At 37.0% G+C, this 22,525-nt stretch overlaps 1 protein-coding gene across 1 annotated transcript in view; it reads left to right on the top strand.

Moving 5' to 3' along the window:
• LOC142343000 (uncharacterized) overlaps nucleotides 1-22,525 on the top strand; it is a 175,788-nt gene that overhangs the window by 74,839 nt on the left and 78,424 nt on the right. The gene's annotated exons all lie outside the window — the stretch shown is intronic.

Below are 22,525 nucleotides of genomic sequence, written 5' to 3'. Positions count from 1 at the left end.
ATAATGAAAAATAAAAAAAAATCTGCGTTCCTATTATTCATTGTTATACAGAATTTTCAAAATTTTTGAATCAGAAGAGTTCCTGCAGCCCCTGTCGACTGTGGATGATTATCTTGTAGGAATCTGGCAGATTCACATTAGGCGATGCATCTTCTGGCAGAAATTCGTGCCAGATTCCCACAATATAACAATTTTTCTCTAAGATTCCTTCAAGATCATCATTTTTCTGCTAGATTCCTACCAGATAGCCCATTTTCTACCAGATTACTACAATATAAATACTTGTCTGGCAGTTATGTTAGGTAGTTCATTCAAACACTTTAATAAGTATACTGCATCATAACGTTAAATGAACCTGTAATCTGTTCGCGCAAAAATCAAATAAATTATCTCAAAGTTCAAATAAGGAAAAACTGAATAACCATCAATTTTCGCTTTAAGACTCAGAATATGTTCGGCAGCGCTTAGTTAAAAAAAATAATAGAAATATCAAAAGTGGCACAGCATGCAGTGTAATTTATGTGAAATATAATCACATGAAGTGTTTTGAAACATAAATTCGTAAACCATCTTATCCGGCAACCCGGCAACCCTTCAAGGATCGTGCTCTTTCAATAAAGCAACTCTACTGCAAAAATATGCTCTATTTCTCTTAAAAACTTAAATGAGCAGTTTTGATGTTACCAATCAAATGATAGGCAACTCAACCGGAGCGAATTTTTAAATTTCATTACAAAGATTTTTACAAAATAGCAATTCTTCCGGCAGATTCTGCAAGATAACCTTTTTCTGCCAGAGTCTGTCATATAAACAATACTCTGACAGAGTTGCGCAAAATAAACATTTTCTGCCAGATTTTTGGTAATAATTTATCTGATTGAATCTGGCAGATTCCTACAAAGAAACTATCTGGTATCGGCTATCGAGGGTTTGAGAGCAGCAAATTGATAAAAAATCCAAGATAGTTTTAGCTGGATAGATAAAAGTGGCTTAGGTGACAAGATCATATTTTTATTTGACCGACATCTGAAGCCAATCTTTATTCTATACAAAGCATCCAAAAAACTGTAAACTATAATGCGTAAACAATCTTTGTAATTAATTGACAAGCAATTTATCAAACTATCTTATTAAATGGGAAATTTTCATGCTCATTCAAATATTCAAATCTGATCATATTAAAACAACTGTGTAGTTTGTTTTTTTTTAAGCTTATAAATCTCAGAAATAGCGCTTGCTTTACTTACTTTTTAATACAGGATATTAAAAATTTACAGAACAAGTAATTGGTTGATAGTAAAAGTTGAAGTAAAAAAGTGAGAAAACAAGACGTATTATTGACGTGAAACTATTCTATTCGAAGTATCTATTTAAAATTTCAATACAAGACTTCAAGCATCATTATCGCGGAGCCACCAAGCAGACCGAAAAGAAAAGCAGCCACGAAAGCATCCGCAGCGCTAATTCCTTCAAAGAGAATACGCTCTGCAACTTCAACAACAGAATCGGATGAGTCTGTGAATCCAATTCAATCATGCCCTCCCTCAACACCAAGCACTTCAGCAATTGGAAAACAGAAGAGACGGCAAAACATTAAAAAACAACAAATCGAAAACAAGTCCATAATTTCTGCAATACAAACGGCTGCAGCGCAATCCAACCAAGAGGAGTCAAACTTCACAGTCGGCCCATGCTCCCCAACAACTTCCTACCCCACTCAATTCTACGTCTCTCCGAATTATGAAGAACCCGAATTATCTATGACAGTTGGCGAGGCGGAAAGGTATTATGAAAGCGAAAGCGATTAATGAATAAAACTGACCATTTCAAACTCTGTCTAAAACATTACAGTATTAATTATTTAACAAGTACATATTTCTTACTAATTTTCTGATAAATAACATGTTATTTATTTCCGCCAAGGGGGAAATGTGGTACAATAGTACATTTTTAGTTTGAGTTCATTAATTTGGTGCAACCAATTTAGTTCAATTTTCTGTTTAACCAATTTAGTTCAATTTCCTTATTTTAATTTGTTCATTTATTCAGTTTAATTTTGAAGATCAAATCCGATGATTTCATACTTGTTAATTTGTTTATATCCTATGCATGATCAATTGTCTGTTCACCTTGTCGCGTGATTGTCAGTTGCCGCAATTTAGTAATGTTATCTTGTGAACAATTTGTGAAGCAGTTTTGTTAATCTTGCCTAATTTCATTCTTCTCAATTTCGTAATTTAAAATAGTTGACTCTCTCTCTCTCTCTCTTAACTAGATTTCGATCCGCCAAAGTCTAAATTCAGACGCATTCAAAATTTGGTATCTCTCGCTAAGCGAAATACCCGATAGATAGTTGACGTGATTTCGCTCCGCCAAATCAACCTAAATTTTGTAACTCAAATAAACGATATTTGAATAACAAAATAAAGCTTGAATTCGCTTCGCCAATTCACTCTTAAATTGGCCGAAATAAAGGACGCTAATTGGCACTACGAAACAATTCAAATCTACAGATTGTAAATCTGTACGACATGGCGCAGTCAGCTCGAGAATCGAGAAAAACACCGCTGTCGATAGAGCCATTTTGGGAACGTCCAACCTCAGACCCACCGATCAGATGGGAGAAATGGAGAATTCAATTAAAACTAGCGATTCTCGCTCGCGAGAACATAACTATAGACACATTGCTTCAACCCAAACCATCGACAGTTCGCCTACCGGTGGAACCGAAGTACGAAATGCCGATTGACGACACAACCGAGGAAGCAGAAAGAGAACGTAGAGTAAGAAACAACCGGCTGAAGCTACAATGGGAACTAAAGTGTCAAAAAATAACCGAAGCGGGAATACTATGTGGGGAGCGTCCTTGGAATCTGTGCGATCAGAAATGCGTGTCCTTGTTGTACCTCAGTATTGGTACTGAAGGAAGACGACTATTAACACAAAAATTTCCGCACGACAACATCTATGATTTGACTACTCTAAAACTCTGGGAAATGATGGAGATTGCCTTTATCCGCCCAAGAAACATCACATTCGATCGATTTGTGTTCTTTTCTCGGAAACAAAAGAAGGGCGAGACTGTAGAGCAATTTTACAGCGTCTTAAAAGAACTAGCTGAAAACTGCGACTTTGAAAACCGTGAAGAAGCCATCATCAGGGATATTTTCATCACTAACATGCTAGACGATGACATTCAGCGAGAGCTTCTAAGGGACACAGTCGAACCAGAGAGGGCACTCAGCATTGCAGTAAACATGGAAATGGGTAATCAGAATCAGCAAAGAATTTCATCTAATAACGGCGCAACTGGCAGTACGGTAAACACATTACAACAATTCAATCGATTTCGCGGCGCGGGAGCACGAGGACCTCAATCAAGCAGAACAGTCACAAACCGTGCACCCATTGGTCAATGCCGTGGTTGTGGTCAAGTCTGGACACCTACACATCGTCAGGTTTGCCCCGCAATGGGAAAGAAATGTAATCACTGCGGTTTGCAAAACCATTTCGCTAAAGTTTGTCGTCGAAGACTTAATTCTTCAAGAAACACTCAACAAACTAATCGCATTAACAATATAGATACGGCAGAAACATCTAATCAAAATTCTAGCCAGGAAAGTCTAAACGTCAATTATATTAATTATAATACGCAAATCAATTCAGACTATGATTCTTCGGATGATAATTACGTTGCCACTATTGAAAATACGAGTTCCCCAAATTTGCACTGAAAAATTTAACACTAACAATTGGAAACACAAACTGCGATTTACTTCTAGACTCTGGTAGTGGTTGTACCATTATTAATATGTCACTCGCAAGAGAAATAATGCTCAATTGCGCTCAATCACAATGGTCGGAGAAAAGACCACTGGAATTGAAGTCATTTTCGAACGATATCGTCCAACCTCTTGGTACTTTGAAAACACCGGTAAAATGCAATGATTGGAGTATACAGAAGGCAAAAATAACAGTCGTATCCGATGGTTTTAGACCAGTATTAGGACGGGACCTTTTTGACCAGTTAGGTATTACAATTTCTCAGAAGCCTTGTCCGCAATCTGAAGTTAACAATATAGATCCCCCTTGTGCAATCAAGAAATCAATGGCAAAGGAATTTCCTGATTTGATATCTCGAATTGGGAAATCAAAAAACCACACGGTCAATTCAAAATTTCACAAAAATTATCGAGTAATACATCAAAAAGGACGAAAAGTACCCATTCACCTCCAACCGAAAGTGAAAATTGAATTAGAAAAACTGTTAAATGAAGGACATATTGAAAAGTTAAACAACTGTTCAGATCAATTTTTCATATCTCCGATTGTCATTACGGTAAAAAAGGATAAGTCAATCAAAATTGCCCTTGATTCAAAAATCCTAAACAAAGCTATTCATAAAAACAAGTATCAAATGCCTAATATAGATTCGCTAATTCAAACGATTTCGCAAACACTGTCAACGGCGCCGCAGGAGACTGCTTATTTCACAACTCTTGATTTGCAATACGCTTATAGTCAATTAAAGCTACACAGTGATACGGCCCGCCATTGTAACTTCAATATAGTCAGTGGTGATATGACTGGCACATATCGATTTAAAACTGGATTTTATGGGCTGACAGACATGCCGGCGGAGTTCCAAAAAGCTATTGATTGTACCCTAGCCGGTTTAGAAAATACTTTCTGTTTCCTAGATGACATTTTGATCGTTAGTAGAGGTGGAATCGAAAATCATCTTCATTTAGTACGAAAATGTCTAATAAAACTGGATCAGGAAAATTTACGCATAAATCTGGCAAAATGTCATTTCGCAAAAGAGACGATTGAATGGCTCGGTCATAATATTACTCAGTCTGGTGTAACCCCACTTTCAAGTAAAACAGATGCAATCGGAAAATTATCGGCACCTACTAATCTTAAAAAACTTCGAACTTTTATGGGATCTGTACACCATCTTGGAAAATTTATTCCGAATTTGTCACAATTATGTTACCCCCTCCGACCATTGCTTAAGAAAAATTCGAAATTTCTCTGGACGGAAGAGCACGATAAACAGTTTTCTTTAATAAAAGAACAAATTACGGAAACGACTGAAAATAAACATTTCAATCCGGATTTGGAAACGCGAATTAAATGTGACGCCTCGCGTAAGGGATTGGGATGTGCATTGGAGCAACGAACACCTAATGGGTGGCATACTGTAGCATTCGCGTCGCGATTTTTGAACTCTGTTGAAGACAGATATAGCATAAACGAACTAGAACTTCTGGGTGTTGTTTGGTCAGTGGAACACTTTAAGTATTACTTATACGGCAAACCCTTTACTGTGATAACTGATCATAGAGCCCTTCTCTCTATTATGAGAGAAAACAGATCCAATAAATCCTATAATAGTAGACTGACGCGATGGGTAGATCGTTTACTACCATTTGATTTTTCGATTGACCACCTTCCGGGCACAAAAATGGGATTAGTGGATTATATATCTCGCGACCCGCATCAACAAGCTGCTAATATATCCACATACGACGAGCAATTTATTGTAGCTAAATTGGATATAATTAAGCGTAGCGCGAAACGCTTCTTATTAAATGCTGAAAATTACGTCGATTTCGGAGCGCGAAATCAATCTACAAATTGCGTCGTAATTAATCCAAATTCCACTAATAACTTATGTGGTGATTTCGCACCGCGAAATCGAGAACATTCTACAAGCACGCAAATTGACGACTCAATTAGCGAATTAACGATAAATAATTTAAATTCCATCCCCAAAATCGAAACAACTAACATTCCTCACTCGCTTTTTGCCTTAAACCGATCCACCGAACAGTCACACTCTAATCAAAACCATTTTCAACGCATCGCAACAAAATTCAAGAAAGTATATATGATGTCTCAATCACCTTCTGACGACGACACACTGATGACTGTAAAACAATCGACCCCTTCGAGAGTTCGATTTGCAGAAGCGGGGCCTTCTACTGTTCAAGCGGCACCCGTGACCCCCATTACACCCACTACAGATACAACAGCCACTTCGCCTTCGGTAGACGACTTGTACATGGATTCCTTCAATTTCGCGCTTTCAAAAACTTTCTCAAGCTCTCTAATGGCCAGCCTGACAACAAAGGACGCGATCTTGAAAGAGATTCGTGACTGCATTTTGACGTCCAATGAAGACAGATGCAGACAAATCTCACCATACATTCATTCCTTCTGGAAGGACTTACACGTGAAGAATGGGTGTGTTTGCATAGACGACAGAATTGCACTCCCACATGCTATCAAGGATGCGTATGTAGATGCAATCCACGCAACTCACCCTGGCACATGGGGAATGACGGATATGGCGACACACGCGTGGTGGCCATACATGCACAGGGATATTGCCACCAAAACAGCAAAGTGCAACCCATGTGTCAAAATTGGTAAAAATTTAAAACCTATTATACCAGCAAATAAATGGGCACCATTAAAGCTATGTAAAGTTCCTAATGAAGAGATTCAAATTGATTTCGGAGGACCCATTTATAATGAGAAAAATCAAGAGATTTATTTTCTTGCATGTATTGATCGATTTTCGAAATTTCCAACAGCAAAGGTATTTGATAGAGCCAATGCAGATAATATTTTAAAGTTTCTTCAAGAATATGTTTTGCTACACGGTATACCCCGCGCGATTAGATTGGATCAGGCTAGATGTCAAACGGGGAATCGAATTAAAACATTCTGTAATCAAAATAATATACAGCTAATCGAGGCGCCAATACACGACCACAGAGCTATTGGTTTGGTTGAAAGACTCATTCAAACAATCAAAAATCGCTTAGCCTGTATTAAAACGGCGGCGCAAAATCAATTTAACATGAAAGCATCAATAAATTCGATAATTTATCAATTACGAATATGTCGTCAAAAGACCATTGGAATATCACCTTTTGAAGCACATTTTGGCAGAAAAGCGAATACACCATTAAGCAATATAACGACTAATCCTGATCCAAATAGTTTAACTTACAAAAATATTCTTAACAAATATTTAGATTTGGAAACTGTCAAATGGGACCAACTCATCACTGACGACAAATGGGATAATGATGAGCGAAGCGACATAGAAATGGAAATCAACAAGGACATACTGGGCAAGGAGGCAATGAAAAGACAGAGGGACGACCCAGATAAAGAATCGAGACTAATTTCTCACCCCGATGTTGGCCAACCGATACCAAGAACAGAATCGTCACTGGAGCTAAAATTGGCAAAGAAAAAACCACAAATAAAACGATCAAAGAAAAGTCTCGACGGCCTCTACGACGTACTTGCACCAGGATTGTCAGTTTTTAAAACAACCGAAAACACATCAATAATCAAAGAACCGGGCAAGAGAGAGGTTACTATACGGAATTCTGACCTCGCAAAGTTTGGCACAAAGGCAGAACGAGAAACAGATTTGCAAATATATGCAAATAGACGCCCGAAAATTCCCACGGGAAAAACAACGGAGGAAATAATTCATCACCATGCAAAAGAACTAAGAAAAAAATTAGAAGGTGGAAAGAAAATGAAACACAGAAAAGTGGCAGATGACGTCAGCACAGTGTCGTCCATTCACTCTAATGTAACACGCGCCCTCAGAGTAAGAATGCCGACAAAGCCAAAGATACAACAAGCAACGGCGCCGCGAAATCAAACCACGGAGTCAAATAACGATCCCGCAGTGCCAATGGAACTACCGACTTCAAGCATCATTATCGCGGAGCCACCAAGCAGACCGAAAAGAAAAGCAGCCACGAAAGCATCCGCAGCGCTAATTCCTTCAAAGAGAATACGCTCTGCAACTTCAACAACAGAATCGGATGAGTCTGTGAATCCAATTCAATCATGCCCTCCCTCAACACCAAGCACTTCAGCAATTGGAAAACAGAAGAGACGGCAAAACATTAAAAAACAACAAATCGAAAACAAGTCCATAATTTCTGCAATACAAACGGCTGCAGCGCAATCCAACCAAGAGGAGTCAAACTTCACAGTCGGCCCATGCTCCCCAACAACTTCCTACCCCACTCAATTCTACGTCTCTCCGAATTATGAAGAACCCGAATTATCTATGACAGTTGGCGAGGCGGAAAGGTATTATGAAAGCGAAAGCGATTAATGAATAAAACTGACCATTTCAAACTCTGTCTAAAACATTACAGTATTAATTATTTAACAAGTACATATTTCTTACTAATTTTCTGATAAATAACATGTTATTTATTTCCGCCAAGGGGGAAATGTGGTACAATAGTACATTTTTAGTTTGAGTTCATTAATTTGGTGCAACCAATTTAGTTCAATTTTCTGTTTAACCAATTTAGTTCAATTTCCTTATTTTAATTTGTTCATTTATTCAGTTTAATTTTGAAGATCAAATCCGATGATTTCATACTTGTTAATTTGTTTATATCCTATGCATGATCAATTGTCTGTTCACCTTGTCGCGTGATTGTCAGTTGCCGCAATTTAGTAATGTTATCTTGTGAACAATTTGTGAAGCAGTTTTGTTAATCTTGCCTAATTTCATTCTTCTCAATTTCGTAATTTAAAATAGTTGACTCTCTCTCTCTTAACTAGATTTCGATCCGCCAAAGTCTAAATTCAGACGCATTCAAAATTTGGTATCTCTCGCTAAGCGAAATACCCGATAGATAGTTGACGTGATTTCGCTCCGCCAAATCAACCTAAATTTTGTAACTCAAATAAACGATATTTGAATAACAAAATAAAGCTTGAATTCGCTCCGCCAATTCACTCTTAAATTGGCCGAAATAAAGGACGCTAATTGGCACTACGAAACAATTCAAATCTACAGATTGTAAATCTGTACGACACAGCATAAAGAAAAGTTTTGAAACGTAGATGGAGGATGTTATACGTACCAAAACTATGACTAGGCAATTTGAAATGATTTAGTTTTTTGGAATGACAAATAACGTTTGATTTTATAAATGCACAAAACCATTGATTTAAAACGTCAACATAATCAAACTCAAGATTTCATCAACAGAATTTCAGTACCAAATTGACTTGCTTGAAGAATATAATTTGTTTGATGAGAATTTGCGTTCAGAAGTCTGATTTCGACCAAATTTCGAACAAAATTGTCATTTTTCTAAAATTGGTTGTCAAGTACTATACAAATAAGAGTAACCCAGGTTGAGGTCCCAGACGGAAGCAAGTATGTCCAGACCGAAGATGAACGCACGAGGGGGGCGTCGTGCGTTCAAAATTACATAGTCTGGAAACATCAAAAAACGCACGAAAGTCTGAACATGAACGCACGAAAGTCTGTCGAACGCACGAAAGTCTGGACATGAACGCACGAAAGTCTGAACATGAACGCACGAAAGTCTGTCGAACGCACGAAAGTCTGGACATGAACGCACGAAAGTCTGGACATGAACGCACAAAAATTCGTGCGTTCATGTCCAGACTAAAAAACTAAACTTTATGCTTGTAGATGCCAATTGAAGATGAAGATGCCAGGGTTCCATGAGTCCACAAATCCACATATAAAGTCTTTTTTTACGTGAGGTACATGAACATCTTCATACTAATAGTAGACATCCTTTTTTGGTGGCGTGAGCAAAATTCTATGTGTCTATCTATCAGTATTAAGAATAAAATAAACCTCTAATAAGACTTTTTTTTATCAGACTTTTTTTTGACACTCATTCAAGAAAGCTAAAAGCAACATAAACATATATCATACATCATAAACACACATCATAGACTCAAACCAGAAGACCGAAGCGAGACAACGCGAGAGACGAGCGAGAGAACGCGAGACGAGCGAGAGACGAGCGAGAGAACGCGAGACGAGCGAGAGACGAGCGAGAGAACGCGAGACACGAGCGAGAGACGAACAAGAGACGAAAACAGGGGCGAGAGAACGAGGGGAGAGGAGAGTGAGAGCACCGAAAAATCTTGACGCCCGAAAGGCGTCCCACCCATTTTTAACTCTATATTTTTGATTTTTTTCTTAAAAAAAAACCGTACGCAAAACTAACCTTTTTCCTAGGCAAGCTATATCAAAAATTCTTTTTGTGCTAGACTCTAACTACAAATGGGATACCCCATACCAAGTTTGGTTAGATTTGGACAACTCCTTGACCCGATCAAAAAGACCTATTTTTAAAATTCGTTATTTGCGAAATTCGCAAATTTCCGTATGAAAAACTAACTTTTTTCCTAGGCAAGCTATAGCAGAAATTCTTTTCGTTGTAGATTCTATATACACTTGGGATACTCCATACCGAGTTTCGTTCGATTTGGACAACTCCTCGACCTGACGAAATAGACCTATTTTTAAAATTCAATAATTGCAATTTAAACGAAATAATAGCAACTTTCCGTATGAAAAACTAGCTTTTCTCCTAGGCAAGCTATATCAAAAATTCTTTTTGTACTAGACTCTCACTACACATGGGATACCCCATACCAAGTTTGGTTAGATTTGGACAACTCCTTGACCCGATCAAAAAGACCTAATTTTAAAATTCGTTATTTGCGAAATTCGCAAATTTCCGTATGAAAAACTAACTTTTTTCCTAGGCAAGCTATAGCAAAAATTCTTTCTGTGCTAGACTATAACCACAAATGGGATACCCCATACCAAGTTTGGTTAGATTTGGACAACTCCTTGACCCGATCAAAAAGACCTATTTTTAAAATTCGTTATTTGCGAAATTCGCAAATTTCCGTATGAAAAACTAACTTTTTTCCTAGGCAAGCTATAGCAAAAATTCTTTCTGTGCTAGACTCTAACTACAAATGGGATACCCCATACCAAGTTTGGTTAGATTTGGACAACTCCTTGACCCGATCAAAAAGACCTATTTTTAAAATTCGGTATTTGCGAAATTCGCAAATTTCCGTATGAAAAACTAACTTTTTTCCTAGGCAAGCTATAGCAGAAATTCTTTTCGTTGTAGATTCTATATACACTTGGGATACTCCATACCGAGTTTCGTTCGATTTGGACAACTCCTCGACCTGACGAAATAGACCTATTTTTAAAATTCAATTATTGCAATTTAAACGAAATAATAGCAACTTTCCGTATGAAAAACTAACTTTTCTCCTAGGCAAGCTATATCAAAAATTCTTTTTGTACTAGACTCTCACTACACATGGGATACCCCATACCAAGTTTGGTTAGATTTGGACAACTCCTTGACCCGATCAAAAGACCTATTTTTAAAATTCGTTATTTGCGAAATTCGCAAATTTCCGTATGAAAAACTAACTTTTTTCCTAGGCAAGCTATAGCAAAAATTCTTTCTGTGCTAGACTTTAACTACAAATGGGATACCCCATATCAAGTTTGGTTAGATTTGGACAACTCCTTGACCCGATCAAAAAGACCTATTCTTAAAATTCGTTATTTGCGAAATTCGCAAATTTCCATATGGAAAACTAACTTTTTTCCTAGGCAAGCTATAGCAAAAATTTTTTCTGTGCTAGACTCTAACTACAAATGGGATACCCCATACCAAGTTTGGTTAGATTTGGACAACTCCTTGACCCGATCAAAAAGACCTATTTTTAAATTTCGTTATTTGCGAAATTCGCAAATTTCCGTATGAAAAACTAACTTTTTTCCTAGGCAAGCTATAGCAAAAATTCTTTTTGTTTTACAATCTAGATACACATGGGATACTCCATACCCAGTTTGGTCCCATTTCAACAACTCCTTGATCCGACGAAAAAGACCTATTTTTAAAATTATAATCGCAAAATTATTCGAAATAATAGCAAATTTCCGTATGAAAAACTAACTTTTTTCCTAGGCAAGCTATAGCAAAAATTCCTTTTGTCTTACACTCTACATACACTGGGGATACTCCATACCCAGTTTGGTCCCATTTCAACAACTCCTTGACCCGGTCAAAAAGACCTATTTTTAAAAATATGTATTTGAAATAATAGCAAATTTCCGTATGAAAAACTAACTGTTTTCCTAGGCAAGCTATAGCAAAAATTCTTTTCGTTGTGGGTTCTATTTACACTTGGGATACTCCATGCCGAGTTTGGTTCCATTTGGACAACTCCTTGATCCGACGAAATAGACCTATTTTTAAAATTCGTTATTTGCGAAATTCGCAAATTTCCGTATGAAAAACTAACTTTTTTCCTAGGCAAGCTATAGCAAAAATTCTTTCTGTGCTAGACTCTAACTACAAATGGGATACCCCATACCAAGTTTGGTTAGATTTGGACAACGCTTGACCCGATCAAAAAGACATATTTTTAAAATTCGTTATTTGCGAAATTCGCAAATTTCCATATGGAAAACTAACTTTTTTCCTAGGCAAGCTATAGCAAAAATTCTTTCTGTGCTAGACTCTAACTACAAATGGGATACCCCATGCCAAGTTTGGTTAGATTTGGACAACTCCTTGACCCGATCAAAAAGACCTATTTTTAAAATTCGTTATTTGCGAAATTCGCAAATTTCCGTATGAAAAACTAACTTTTTTCCTAGGCAAGCTATAGCAAAAATTCTTTTTGTTTTACAATCTAGTTACACATGGGATACTCCATACCCAGTTTGGTCCCATTTCAACAACTCCTTGGTCCGACGAAAAAGACCTATTTTTAAAATTATAATCGCAAAATTATTCGAAATAATAGCAAATTTCCGTATGAAAAACTAACTTTTTTCCTAGGCAAGCTATAGCAAAAATTCCTTTTGTTTTACACTCTACATACACTGGGGATACTCCATACCCAGTTTGGTCCCATTTCAACAACTCCTTGACCCGGTCAAAAAGACCTATTTTTAAAAATATGTATTTGAAATAATAGCAAATTTCCGTATGAAAAACTAACTTTTTTCCTAGGCAAGCTATACCAAAAATTCCTTTTGTTTTACACTCTAGGTATACATGGGATACTCCATACCCAGTTTGGTCCCATTTCAACAACTCCTTGACCCGACGAAAAAGACCTATTTTTAAAATTAAAATCGCAAAATTATTCGAAATAATAGCAAATTTCCGTATGAAAAACTAACTTTTTTCCTAGGCAAGCTATAGCAAAAATTCCTTTTGTTTTACACTCTACATACACTGTAGATACTTCATACCAAGTTTGGTCCCATTTCAACAACTCTTTGACCCGGTCAAAAAGACCTATTTTTAAAATTATGTATTTGAAATAATAGCAAATTTCCGTATAAAAAACTAACTTTTTTCCTAGGCAAGCTATACCAAAAATTCCTTTTGTTTTACACTCTAGGTATACATGGGATACTCCATACCCAGTTTGGTCCCATTTCAACAACTCCTTGATCCGACGAAAAAGACCTATTTTTAAAATTATAATCGCAAAATTATTCGAAATAATAGCAAATTTCCGTATGAAAAACTAACTTTTTTCCTAGGCAAGCTATAGCAAAAATTCCTTTTGTTTTACACTCTACATACACTGTAGATACTCCATACCAAGTTTGGTCCCATTTCAACAACTCTTTGACCCGGTCAAAAAGACCTATTTTTAAAATTATGTATTTGAAATAATAGCAAATTTCCGTATAAAAAACTAACTTTTTTCCTAGGCAAGCTATACCAAAAATTCCTTTTGTTTTACACTCTAGGTATACATGGGATACTCCATACCCAGTTTGGTCCCATTTCAACAACTCCTTGACCCGACGAAAAAGACCTATTTTTAAAATTAAAATCGCAAAATTATTCGAAATAATAGCAAATTTCCGTATGAAAAACTAACTTTTTTCCTAGGCAAGCTATAGCAAAAATTCCTTTTGTTTTACACTTTACATACACTGGGGATACTCCATACCCAGTTTGGTCCCATTTCAACAACTCCTTGACCCGGTCAAAAAGACCTATTTTTAAAATTATGTATTTGAAATAATAGCAAATTTCCGTATGAAAAACTAACTTTTTCCTAGGCAAGCTATACCAAAAATTCCTTTTGTTTTACACTCTAGGTATACATGGGATACTCCATACCCAGTTTGGTCCCATTTCAACAACTCCTTGACCCGACGAAAAAGACCCATTTTTAAAATTAAAATCGCAAAATTATTCGAAATAATAGCAAATTTCCGTATGAAAAACTAACTTTTTTCCCAGGCAAGCAATAGCAAAAATTCTTTCCGTTTTACACTCTAGGTATACATGGGATACTCCATACCCAGTTTGGTCCCATTTCAACAACTCCTTGACCCGACGAAAAAGACCTATTTTTAAAATTATTTATTTGAAACAATTACAAATTTCCGTATGAAAAACTAACTTTTTTCCTAGGCAAGCTATAGCAAAAATTCTTTTTGTTTTAGACTCTAGGCAAACAGGGGATACTCCATGCCGAGTTTGGTTCGATTTGGACAACTCCTTGATTCGACGAAATAGACCAATTTTTAAAATTCAATAATTGCAATTTATTCGAAATAATTGCAACTTTCCGTATGAAAAACTAACTTTTTTGCTAGTCAAGCTATAGCAAAAATTGTTTTTGTTTTAGACTTTAGTTACCCATGGGATACTCGATACCGAGTTTGGTTCGATTTGGACAACTCCTTGACCCGATCAAAAAGACCTATATTTAAAATTCGTTATTTGCGAAATTCGCAAATTTCCGTATGAAAAACTAACTTTTTTCCTAGGCAAGCTATAGCAAAAATTCTTTTCGTTGTAGGTTCTATGTACACTTGGGATACTCCATGCCGAGTTTGGTTCCATTTGGACAACTCCTTGATCCGACGAAATAGACCTATTTTTAAAATTATTTATTTGAAATAATTGCATATTTCCGTATGAAAAACTAACCTTTTTCCTAGGCAAGCTATAGCAAAAATTCTTTTTGTTTTAGAGTCTAGGCAAACAGGGGATACTCCATGCCGAGTTTGGTTCGATTTGGACAACTCCTTGACCCGATCAAAAAGACCTATTTTTAAAATTCAATAATTGCAATTTAAACGAAATAATCTTAACTTTCCGTATGAAAAACTAACTTTTTTCCTAGGCGAGCTATAGCAAAAATTCTTTTCGTTTTAGACTCTAACTACACTGGGGATACTCCATGCCAAGTTTGGTTAGATTTGGACAACTCCTTGATCCGACGAAAAAGACCTATTTTTAAAATTATTTATTTGAAATAATTGCAAAATTCCGTATGAAAAACTAACTTTTTTCCTAGGCAAGCTATAGCAAAAATTCTTTTTGTTTTAGACTCTACCTACACTGGGGATACTCCATACCGAGTTTGGTTCCATTTGGACAACTCCTTGACCCGATCAAAAAGACCTATTTTTAAAATTCGTTATTTGCGAAATTCGCAAATTTCCGTATGAAAAACTAACTTTTTTCCTAGGCAAGCTATAGCAAAAATTCTTTTCGTTGTAGGTTCTATATACACTTGGGATACTCCATGCCGAGTTTGGTTCCATTTGGACAACTCCTTGATCCGACGAAATAGACCTATTTTTAAAATTATTTATTTGAAATAATTGCACATTTCCGTATGAAAAACTAACTTTTTTCCTAGGCAAGCTATAGCAAAAATTCTTTTTGTTTTAGACTCTAGGCAAACAGGGGATACTCCATGCCGAGTTTGGTTCGATTTGGACAACTCCTTGATTCGACGAAATAGACCAATTTTTAAAATTCAATAATTGCAGTTTAAACGAAATAATCTTAACTTTCCGTATGAAAAACTAACTTTTTTCCCAGGCAATCTATAGCAAAAATTCTTTTTGTTTTAAATTCTATATATACAGGGAATGCTCCATACCGAGTTTGCATTGATTTGAACAACTTCTTGACCCGATAAAAAAGAACTATTTTTAAAATTCGTTATTTGCGAAATTCGCAAATTTCCGTATGAAAAACTAACTTTTTTCCTAGGCAAGCTATAGCAAAAATTCTTTTCGTTGTAGATTCTATATACACTTGGGATACTCCATACCGAGTTTCGTTCGATTTGAACAACTCCTCGACCTGACGAAATAGACCTATTTTTAAAATTATTTATTTGAAATAATTGCACAATTCCGTATGAAAAACTAACTTTTTTCCTAGGCAAGCTATAGCAAAAATTCTTTTTGTTTTAGACTCTAGTTACCCATGGGATACTCGATACCGAGTTTGGTTTGATTTGGACAACTCCTTGACCCGGTCAAAAAGACCTATATTTAAAATTCGTTATTTGCGAAATTCGCAAATTTCCGTATGAAAAACTAACTTTTTTCCTAGGCAAGCTATAGCAAAAATACTTTTCGTTGTAGGTTCTATATACACTTGGGATACTCCATGCCGAGTTTGGTTCCATTTGGACAACTCCTTGATCCGACGAAAAAGACCTATTTTTAAAATTATAATCGCAAAATTATTCGAAATAATAGCAAATTTCCGTATGAAAAACTAACTTTTTTCCTAGGCAAGCTATAGCAAAAATTCTTTTTGTTTTAGACTCTAGGTAAACAGGGGATACTCGATACCGAGTTTGGTTCGATTTGGACAACTCCTTGACCCGGTCAAATAGACCTATATTTAAAATTCGTTATTTGCGAAATTCGCAAATTTCCGTATGAAAAACTAACTTTTTTCCTAGGCAAGCTATAGCAAAAATTCTTTTCATTGTAGGTTCTATATACACTTGGGATACTCCATGCCGAGTTTGGTTCGATTTGAACAATTCCTTGATCCGACGAAATAGACCTATTTTTAAAATTGAATAATTGCAATGTATTCGAAATAATTAATACTTTCCGTATGAAAAACTAACTTTTTTCCTAGGCAAGCTATAGCAAACATTCTCTTCGTTTTACACTCTAAATATACTGGTGATACTCCATACCGAGTTCGGTTTGATTTGGACAACTCCTTGACCCGATCAAAAATACCTATTTTTAAAATTCGTTATTCGCAAAATTCCATATGCGAACCTAACTTTTTTCCTAGGCAAGTTATAGCCGAAATTCCTTTTGTCCTAGTCTTTAATTACACAAAGAGCACTCCATACCGAGTTTAGTTAAATTTCAACAACTCAATGACCAATTCAAAAATACTATATTTCAAAATTAATTATTTGAATTAATCGCAAATTTCCGTATGAAGACCTAATATCTTTCCTAGAACAAACTATACCAAAAATTCTTGCCCATTTTAGGAATTATACACCAACCTGGAAATCTCGAATGCCAAATTTGTCTTGCATCATGTTTAAAATAAATAGATCTGATTGAAGAACTATTTTTAAAACGTTAAATTTCATTACACTAAAAGGCATTACGGAAGATCGTCATTATTCTAAACACAAAATGAAGTAACCAAAAATGAAACAAACAGAAGAGTTCATAACACACAAGGACTGGCTAGTTATGTTCAAAATGCCGAAGCATTGTGATAAGATAACTTTCTTGATACTGAAAATAGAACATTTTGTATTTAATGGCCATTAGAGGCACTTCAATCTTTTCCTCAGTATCCTCTACAATAAAACCGAATGGCACGACGCGTTGAGCTTCAGTTTTCACAAGCTTCAATTTTTTTTACAATTTTCAGTTTACGAAGGATGCAACTTCTAGAAGTGCTTTCGAAGAAGAAAAGAATTTCTCCAGTCACAAACTCATCTTCTGCCCAAACCGCAACATATTTATCCGCGAGACATCCTCGTCCATAGGCAGCAGATGATAAGAAAAAGTCTCCCCAATAGCGACAAAATAATTTTGTTTGAGGACGTTCCCGACGAAATTTTCTCGTATCTGTGTTGTCTACAAAGCCGTACGCTTCATCAAATTTCTTCTTCTGGAGAAAATCAGTCAGCATTGAGGTGAGACAGTCCTCTTTTAATTTCATTGTCGCAATCATTTTTGCTCTTATGAACCGCCATACCATTAGCTGACATTGATTAACAGTTCCCGTGAGCGGAGCAATAAGCAGCCTATTGGCAGATTCGAACATTGCAGCAGAGGTAGTAAATAAAGGCCCGATGTTTTTTGCCTGCCAACCTAGATGCCGCAAGAGGTGAAAATTTATAGATTCCATCTTGTTTGTCTTTTCTGCCATGCTCACACAGAACTCGGAAAGTAGCCTCTCGCAAAAATCAGCGTTTTTGCTGGATTCGTAGAGTTCGCGGATCGAGAAAACCAATTTATTTAAATCAGTCTCGTCGCTTTTTCTCTCATCGCCAAATAAGTAAAGAGGGAAAACTATTGGAGACAGATAAAGCAACATTACTTTGACTTCTTTCGCTTTAAAATTGCTGAGAGCATCAAGAGGTCTAATCATGTTTTTGAATTCTTTCGGTACATCTAGAGAAGCGAGAAAGGAATTGATTTCTTCTCTATGATGCGGCCTCATCCTTTCATAATGATAGAGCAGAAGATCTTTTCCCACACCAAGAAACAATTGATGCATGGGATCAACTGGCGACGAAAGGGGCAAATTTGAGATAATGTCAAAAGCTTTGCTAAGACCTTTTACTCCATGGGTTTTGACTTCGCAATCTGCATTTCGACCCAGTCGTTCTTTCAATTTTTCAACGCTGCCTTTTTCTAATTCCTGTGCATTCATCAAATGAGAACTAAAGGAACGCATGTCAAAAACTTCATCATGAGGGTATCGATGAGCACCTCCAACATGGTTCCCTCTCTGTGTACACAGTGTGCACCCGTAGTAGCCGTTGCACTGTTTCATTTTTAACACCTTTGACTTGGCAATGAGGTCTGCAACAAACAAAATGGGCTTAAAAGTAACCGACACACAGGCCCCCTTGAATTCAATTTCTTCATCGACTGACAATTCTTTCTGCACATGCTCAAACACAACATCAAAATCGGGATAGCCTGCTCCAACAAAAAGAGCTCCAAGTACCAGATTTTTGAAAAGTTGGCGCTGCTTAGGAGGTAAGTCGGCAATCGCGAAGAACATGGGCCAAGCTGAAGCCATCGGTGTTTTACAAACATTAGCTCCATCTGTGTTGACAATTAGCCTGATCTTCAATCGCTGCTTTTCTATTCGCAACTTTGGCATCAGAATATCCTTTCCATCTTCTTTGTCTTCGGCGTACTTAAAAATGTCGGCAAGTGAATCTCTCAGAATATTGAGAAGAAGTGGACGAAAACTGAGGAGAATCAATTCACCATTATGAAAAGACTGCTTGCTCGACTGATATTTGGCGCAAAAGTTTTCGAATTGTTTTCTAAAAGCCCATGGGGAAATTGTTCGACCAGCAAAAAGCAACTGATCTCGTTTTAGAAGATCGCTCAGAAGTGCGTCAGAACCGTTATGCAACGATACAATAGCCAATAAGGACGCCGCTAAATTTGTGGCTGAAGCACCTGCTATTTCAAATAATTGGTTTTCTTCATCCGCTTCCTGAGTACCACTTTCAGCGCCTTCTTCAATAAGAGAGTAATCTCTGAATAAATCAATTCCATGATTGAACTCTTCGCTCTGCTCGAAAGAAAGGCTGATATCACTACAACTAACGTCTGAACCAACTTCATCATCTTCCTGTTCCAACTCTTCACTTTCAGTTAACTCCCATTCTGGATCTGGACTTTTCATGACGGAAATGGAGCTAGTCTCTGAAACGATACTAGCATTTGAGTCTTCGTTGTAAAATGTGGCTAGATCAACTAGCAAGGAGCCACGCTCATCATCTTTCATTACTTTTATCCGAGGCTTTGCAATCCGCTTTCGTTTTGGTGGCCTTCATTTAAATTATCTTGCTGTACGGACTCTGTCACGACTTGCATGCCATGTTTTGATTCATGCCCACAAAGACAAAACATGTTGTTCGTACCAAAAAAGTCGTCGTTATAATAAGTTAACAGCTCTTCTCCATCCTTGATTTCGCTTAGAGCTCTTAGACGCACGCATTCTCTTCCGCGGAAGCCACTTTTCATGTAATAGTCGCAATTGGGTACGCATGAATGATTCGCTCATCTTGCAACTCCGACTACTAATTTCTCGCCCTCCATCGACGACCAGTCATCAATCTCGTGGCCTTTTGATTTCCTACCCAACAATCCAACAGCGCAATTGATTTCCCGGCACTTGATGGTATTTCCACTTCGGTTAACTGAGCAATACCCGCCAAATTTATCCGGTTCAATTCTCAATCCAAAATCAACCGCAGATTTGTAAATGTCTTCCATGTCTGTATGCAATTTTTTGAATTTTCTATCGGTATTTAATAGATTCATGTAGCTTTCTTTAGAGAGTAGATTTGTTAGAGCGTGAACTTCGTGTTCAGAGTGTTCAAGAAAATGTCCCGCAACATATCCTTCGACTTGAGCAAGCTTTTCACACTGGTCCATAGAGCATCTTAAACGATTGAACCATGATTGAAGCATTAAAGCAAAAATTCAAAATCTTTGATTGTTGTGCAAGAATTAAAAATGAAGAAAAAATGAGATTGAAAAAGCAGAAAACTGATTTGATCAAAATCATCTTCTAGAAACTAACAAGTGCCAAAACATTAGGTCATTGTAAAATGACAACAGCATTAAAAGTAAAGTAAATCACAAACTGCTAATCATTATCAAACTTAATAGGGCGCACATTTTTCACAAATTGTTAAAATTGAGAATGTCTTTGAAAACTATTGCACAATTCACAATACACATTCAACCGAAAACGGTAACAATTATAGGTTCTCATCATTCTGCTCTGCATTTAACTTAAATTCTAGCAATACCTTTAACTCTTCTAACTCGCGAAATCTACAGTTGGGGGTTTAACTGGAATCATTTTCAAAGCTATCATCAATAGCAGCCAGGGTTACATCTGCAGTGTTCTCACTCATCTGGACTCGATTCAGATAGCTTTGTCTCTCTCTTCCAGCCTGATTTGCGGAGTCCCTCGCTTTTCGCAGTGCCATATGGGGCGTTAGCGGATACTTCTGGGTTACAACATCTAAACAAGAGAACGCTTTGCTGGTTATAAACAATCCCATATTAGGAACAAGTCAGAAGTACTTAAAACTCGAGCAGTTATTTTGAAGCATGTAGTTTTATATTATTGTGCTAAAACAAATGAAAATCTTTTAGAAAAAGTTGAGAACGAACCTTCAAAGATAGCAATTTTGTCTCTTGGAGCTTCGATGCGGCCCAGAGAGCGTTCACTGCCAATCATATCTTTAACCAAGCCATCAACACCGAAGATAGTTCGCCGCAAGCACCGACCAAGTTGTGTTGGATGAGCATTCGCTTTCAACGTCTTCATTAGGTCGTCACCCTCAAAATCCACGCGATGGACAGGATAAGCTTCCAACAATTCCGGAACATCATCAATACATTGGAAACCCGACTTTTGAAGTAGGGAAACTTCATTTACGTCCTCAACCTAAAACTTTTAAAGTTCAAAAGGGCTCAAAAATTAACAACAGGAGAGAAAGAACAAAAATACCATTTTGTTGAGCTCTCCCAATAGCTTCCTTCTTTTCTTGTCGTGCCTAGTCTTGATTGATTTCCCGACTTCTTCAGCCCGTTGCATTCTCTTCTCGTGACCTTTCATAAACGCCTCGAAATCCTTGCACATGGCAGAAGCACCCTAGAAAAAAAAGCTGACAACCACTTGAGAAAAAGAGTACCTAAAACTTGCAAGACAGCCAAAACTTTTCATTGCACAAACTTTTGAAAGCAAATCAAGTTAGCTTTAGTTACCTTTTTGTCTGCAGACACTACAGCTTTTTCTTGGAACAGAAGTCGCGGGACCACAGCATTTTCTTCTCTGGCTGAAGTTGGCGCTTCCACAATAACTGCAGCCGTTTCATCTTGAAGATTTGAGGCCGTTGCAACTATTGGTGAGTGTTGGGAGAAGAACGAAGGAGATTCAGGCACAAAGTCAACAGGCAATTGAGTCACACTGCTTTTCTTTGGCTTGGAATTCAATTCTGGAGAGACAGAACTGAGAAACGTTGGTGGCAAACCTCTCTTGACCCTTTCAGAAGTCAATTTCTTGTGCAATCTCACTTCATCTGCGGGACCATGACCCAAATAAAGCATTCGATGAGTCCCACGGTTGTGTCTGATAAATTCACTCTGTCGTGGTTTCAGTGCAATTTTATCTTCATCTGAGTAACCTCTTGGCCAAGCTTTACTGTTTAGCGTAGTAGATACACAAGCTTTTTGATAAAAAAAGCAAAACAAGGTATTCCGATACTGATAACGGATACTCCTCTCAACCTGTACTTCCGGATCGGTTTCAAATTCCGGCTTCTTAACTTGCCTTTTAGGACGGTCTTTCGAACTTGAGGTTTCCATAGGTCTGAAAGACACAAGACAACTTAGCTCACTTGAGATATAAAGAAGTTTAAAAAGGTTATCATATGAGTTTAAAGACAACGAAACCAGGTCTTGTCGGTATTAGATACTCCACTGACTTTAAGTGAAAACAAAACGGAACCTCTTTACTGATTGAATTTGAATAAAAAGATACTATAAAATTCATCGTGAGTAGAAATTTGAAGCAATTTTGTTAAGCACCACTTTCTA

The sequence above is a fragment of the Convolutriloba macropyga genome, chromosome 7 (genome assembly GCF_964194025.1).
Source record: "Convolutriloba macropyga chromosome 7, txConMacr16.3, whole genome shotgun sequence".
In the NCBI taxonomy this organism is placed as follows: Eukaryota; Metazoa; Xenacoelomorpha; order Acoela; family Convolutidae; genus Convolutriloba; species Convolutriloba macropyga.
This window is presented reverse-complemented; position numbering and strand designations above follow the sequence as displayed.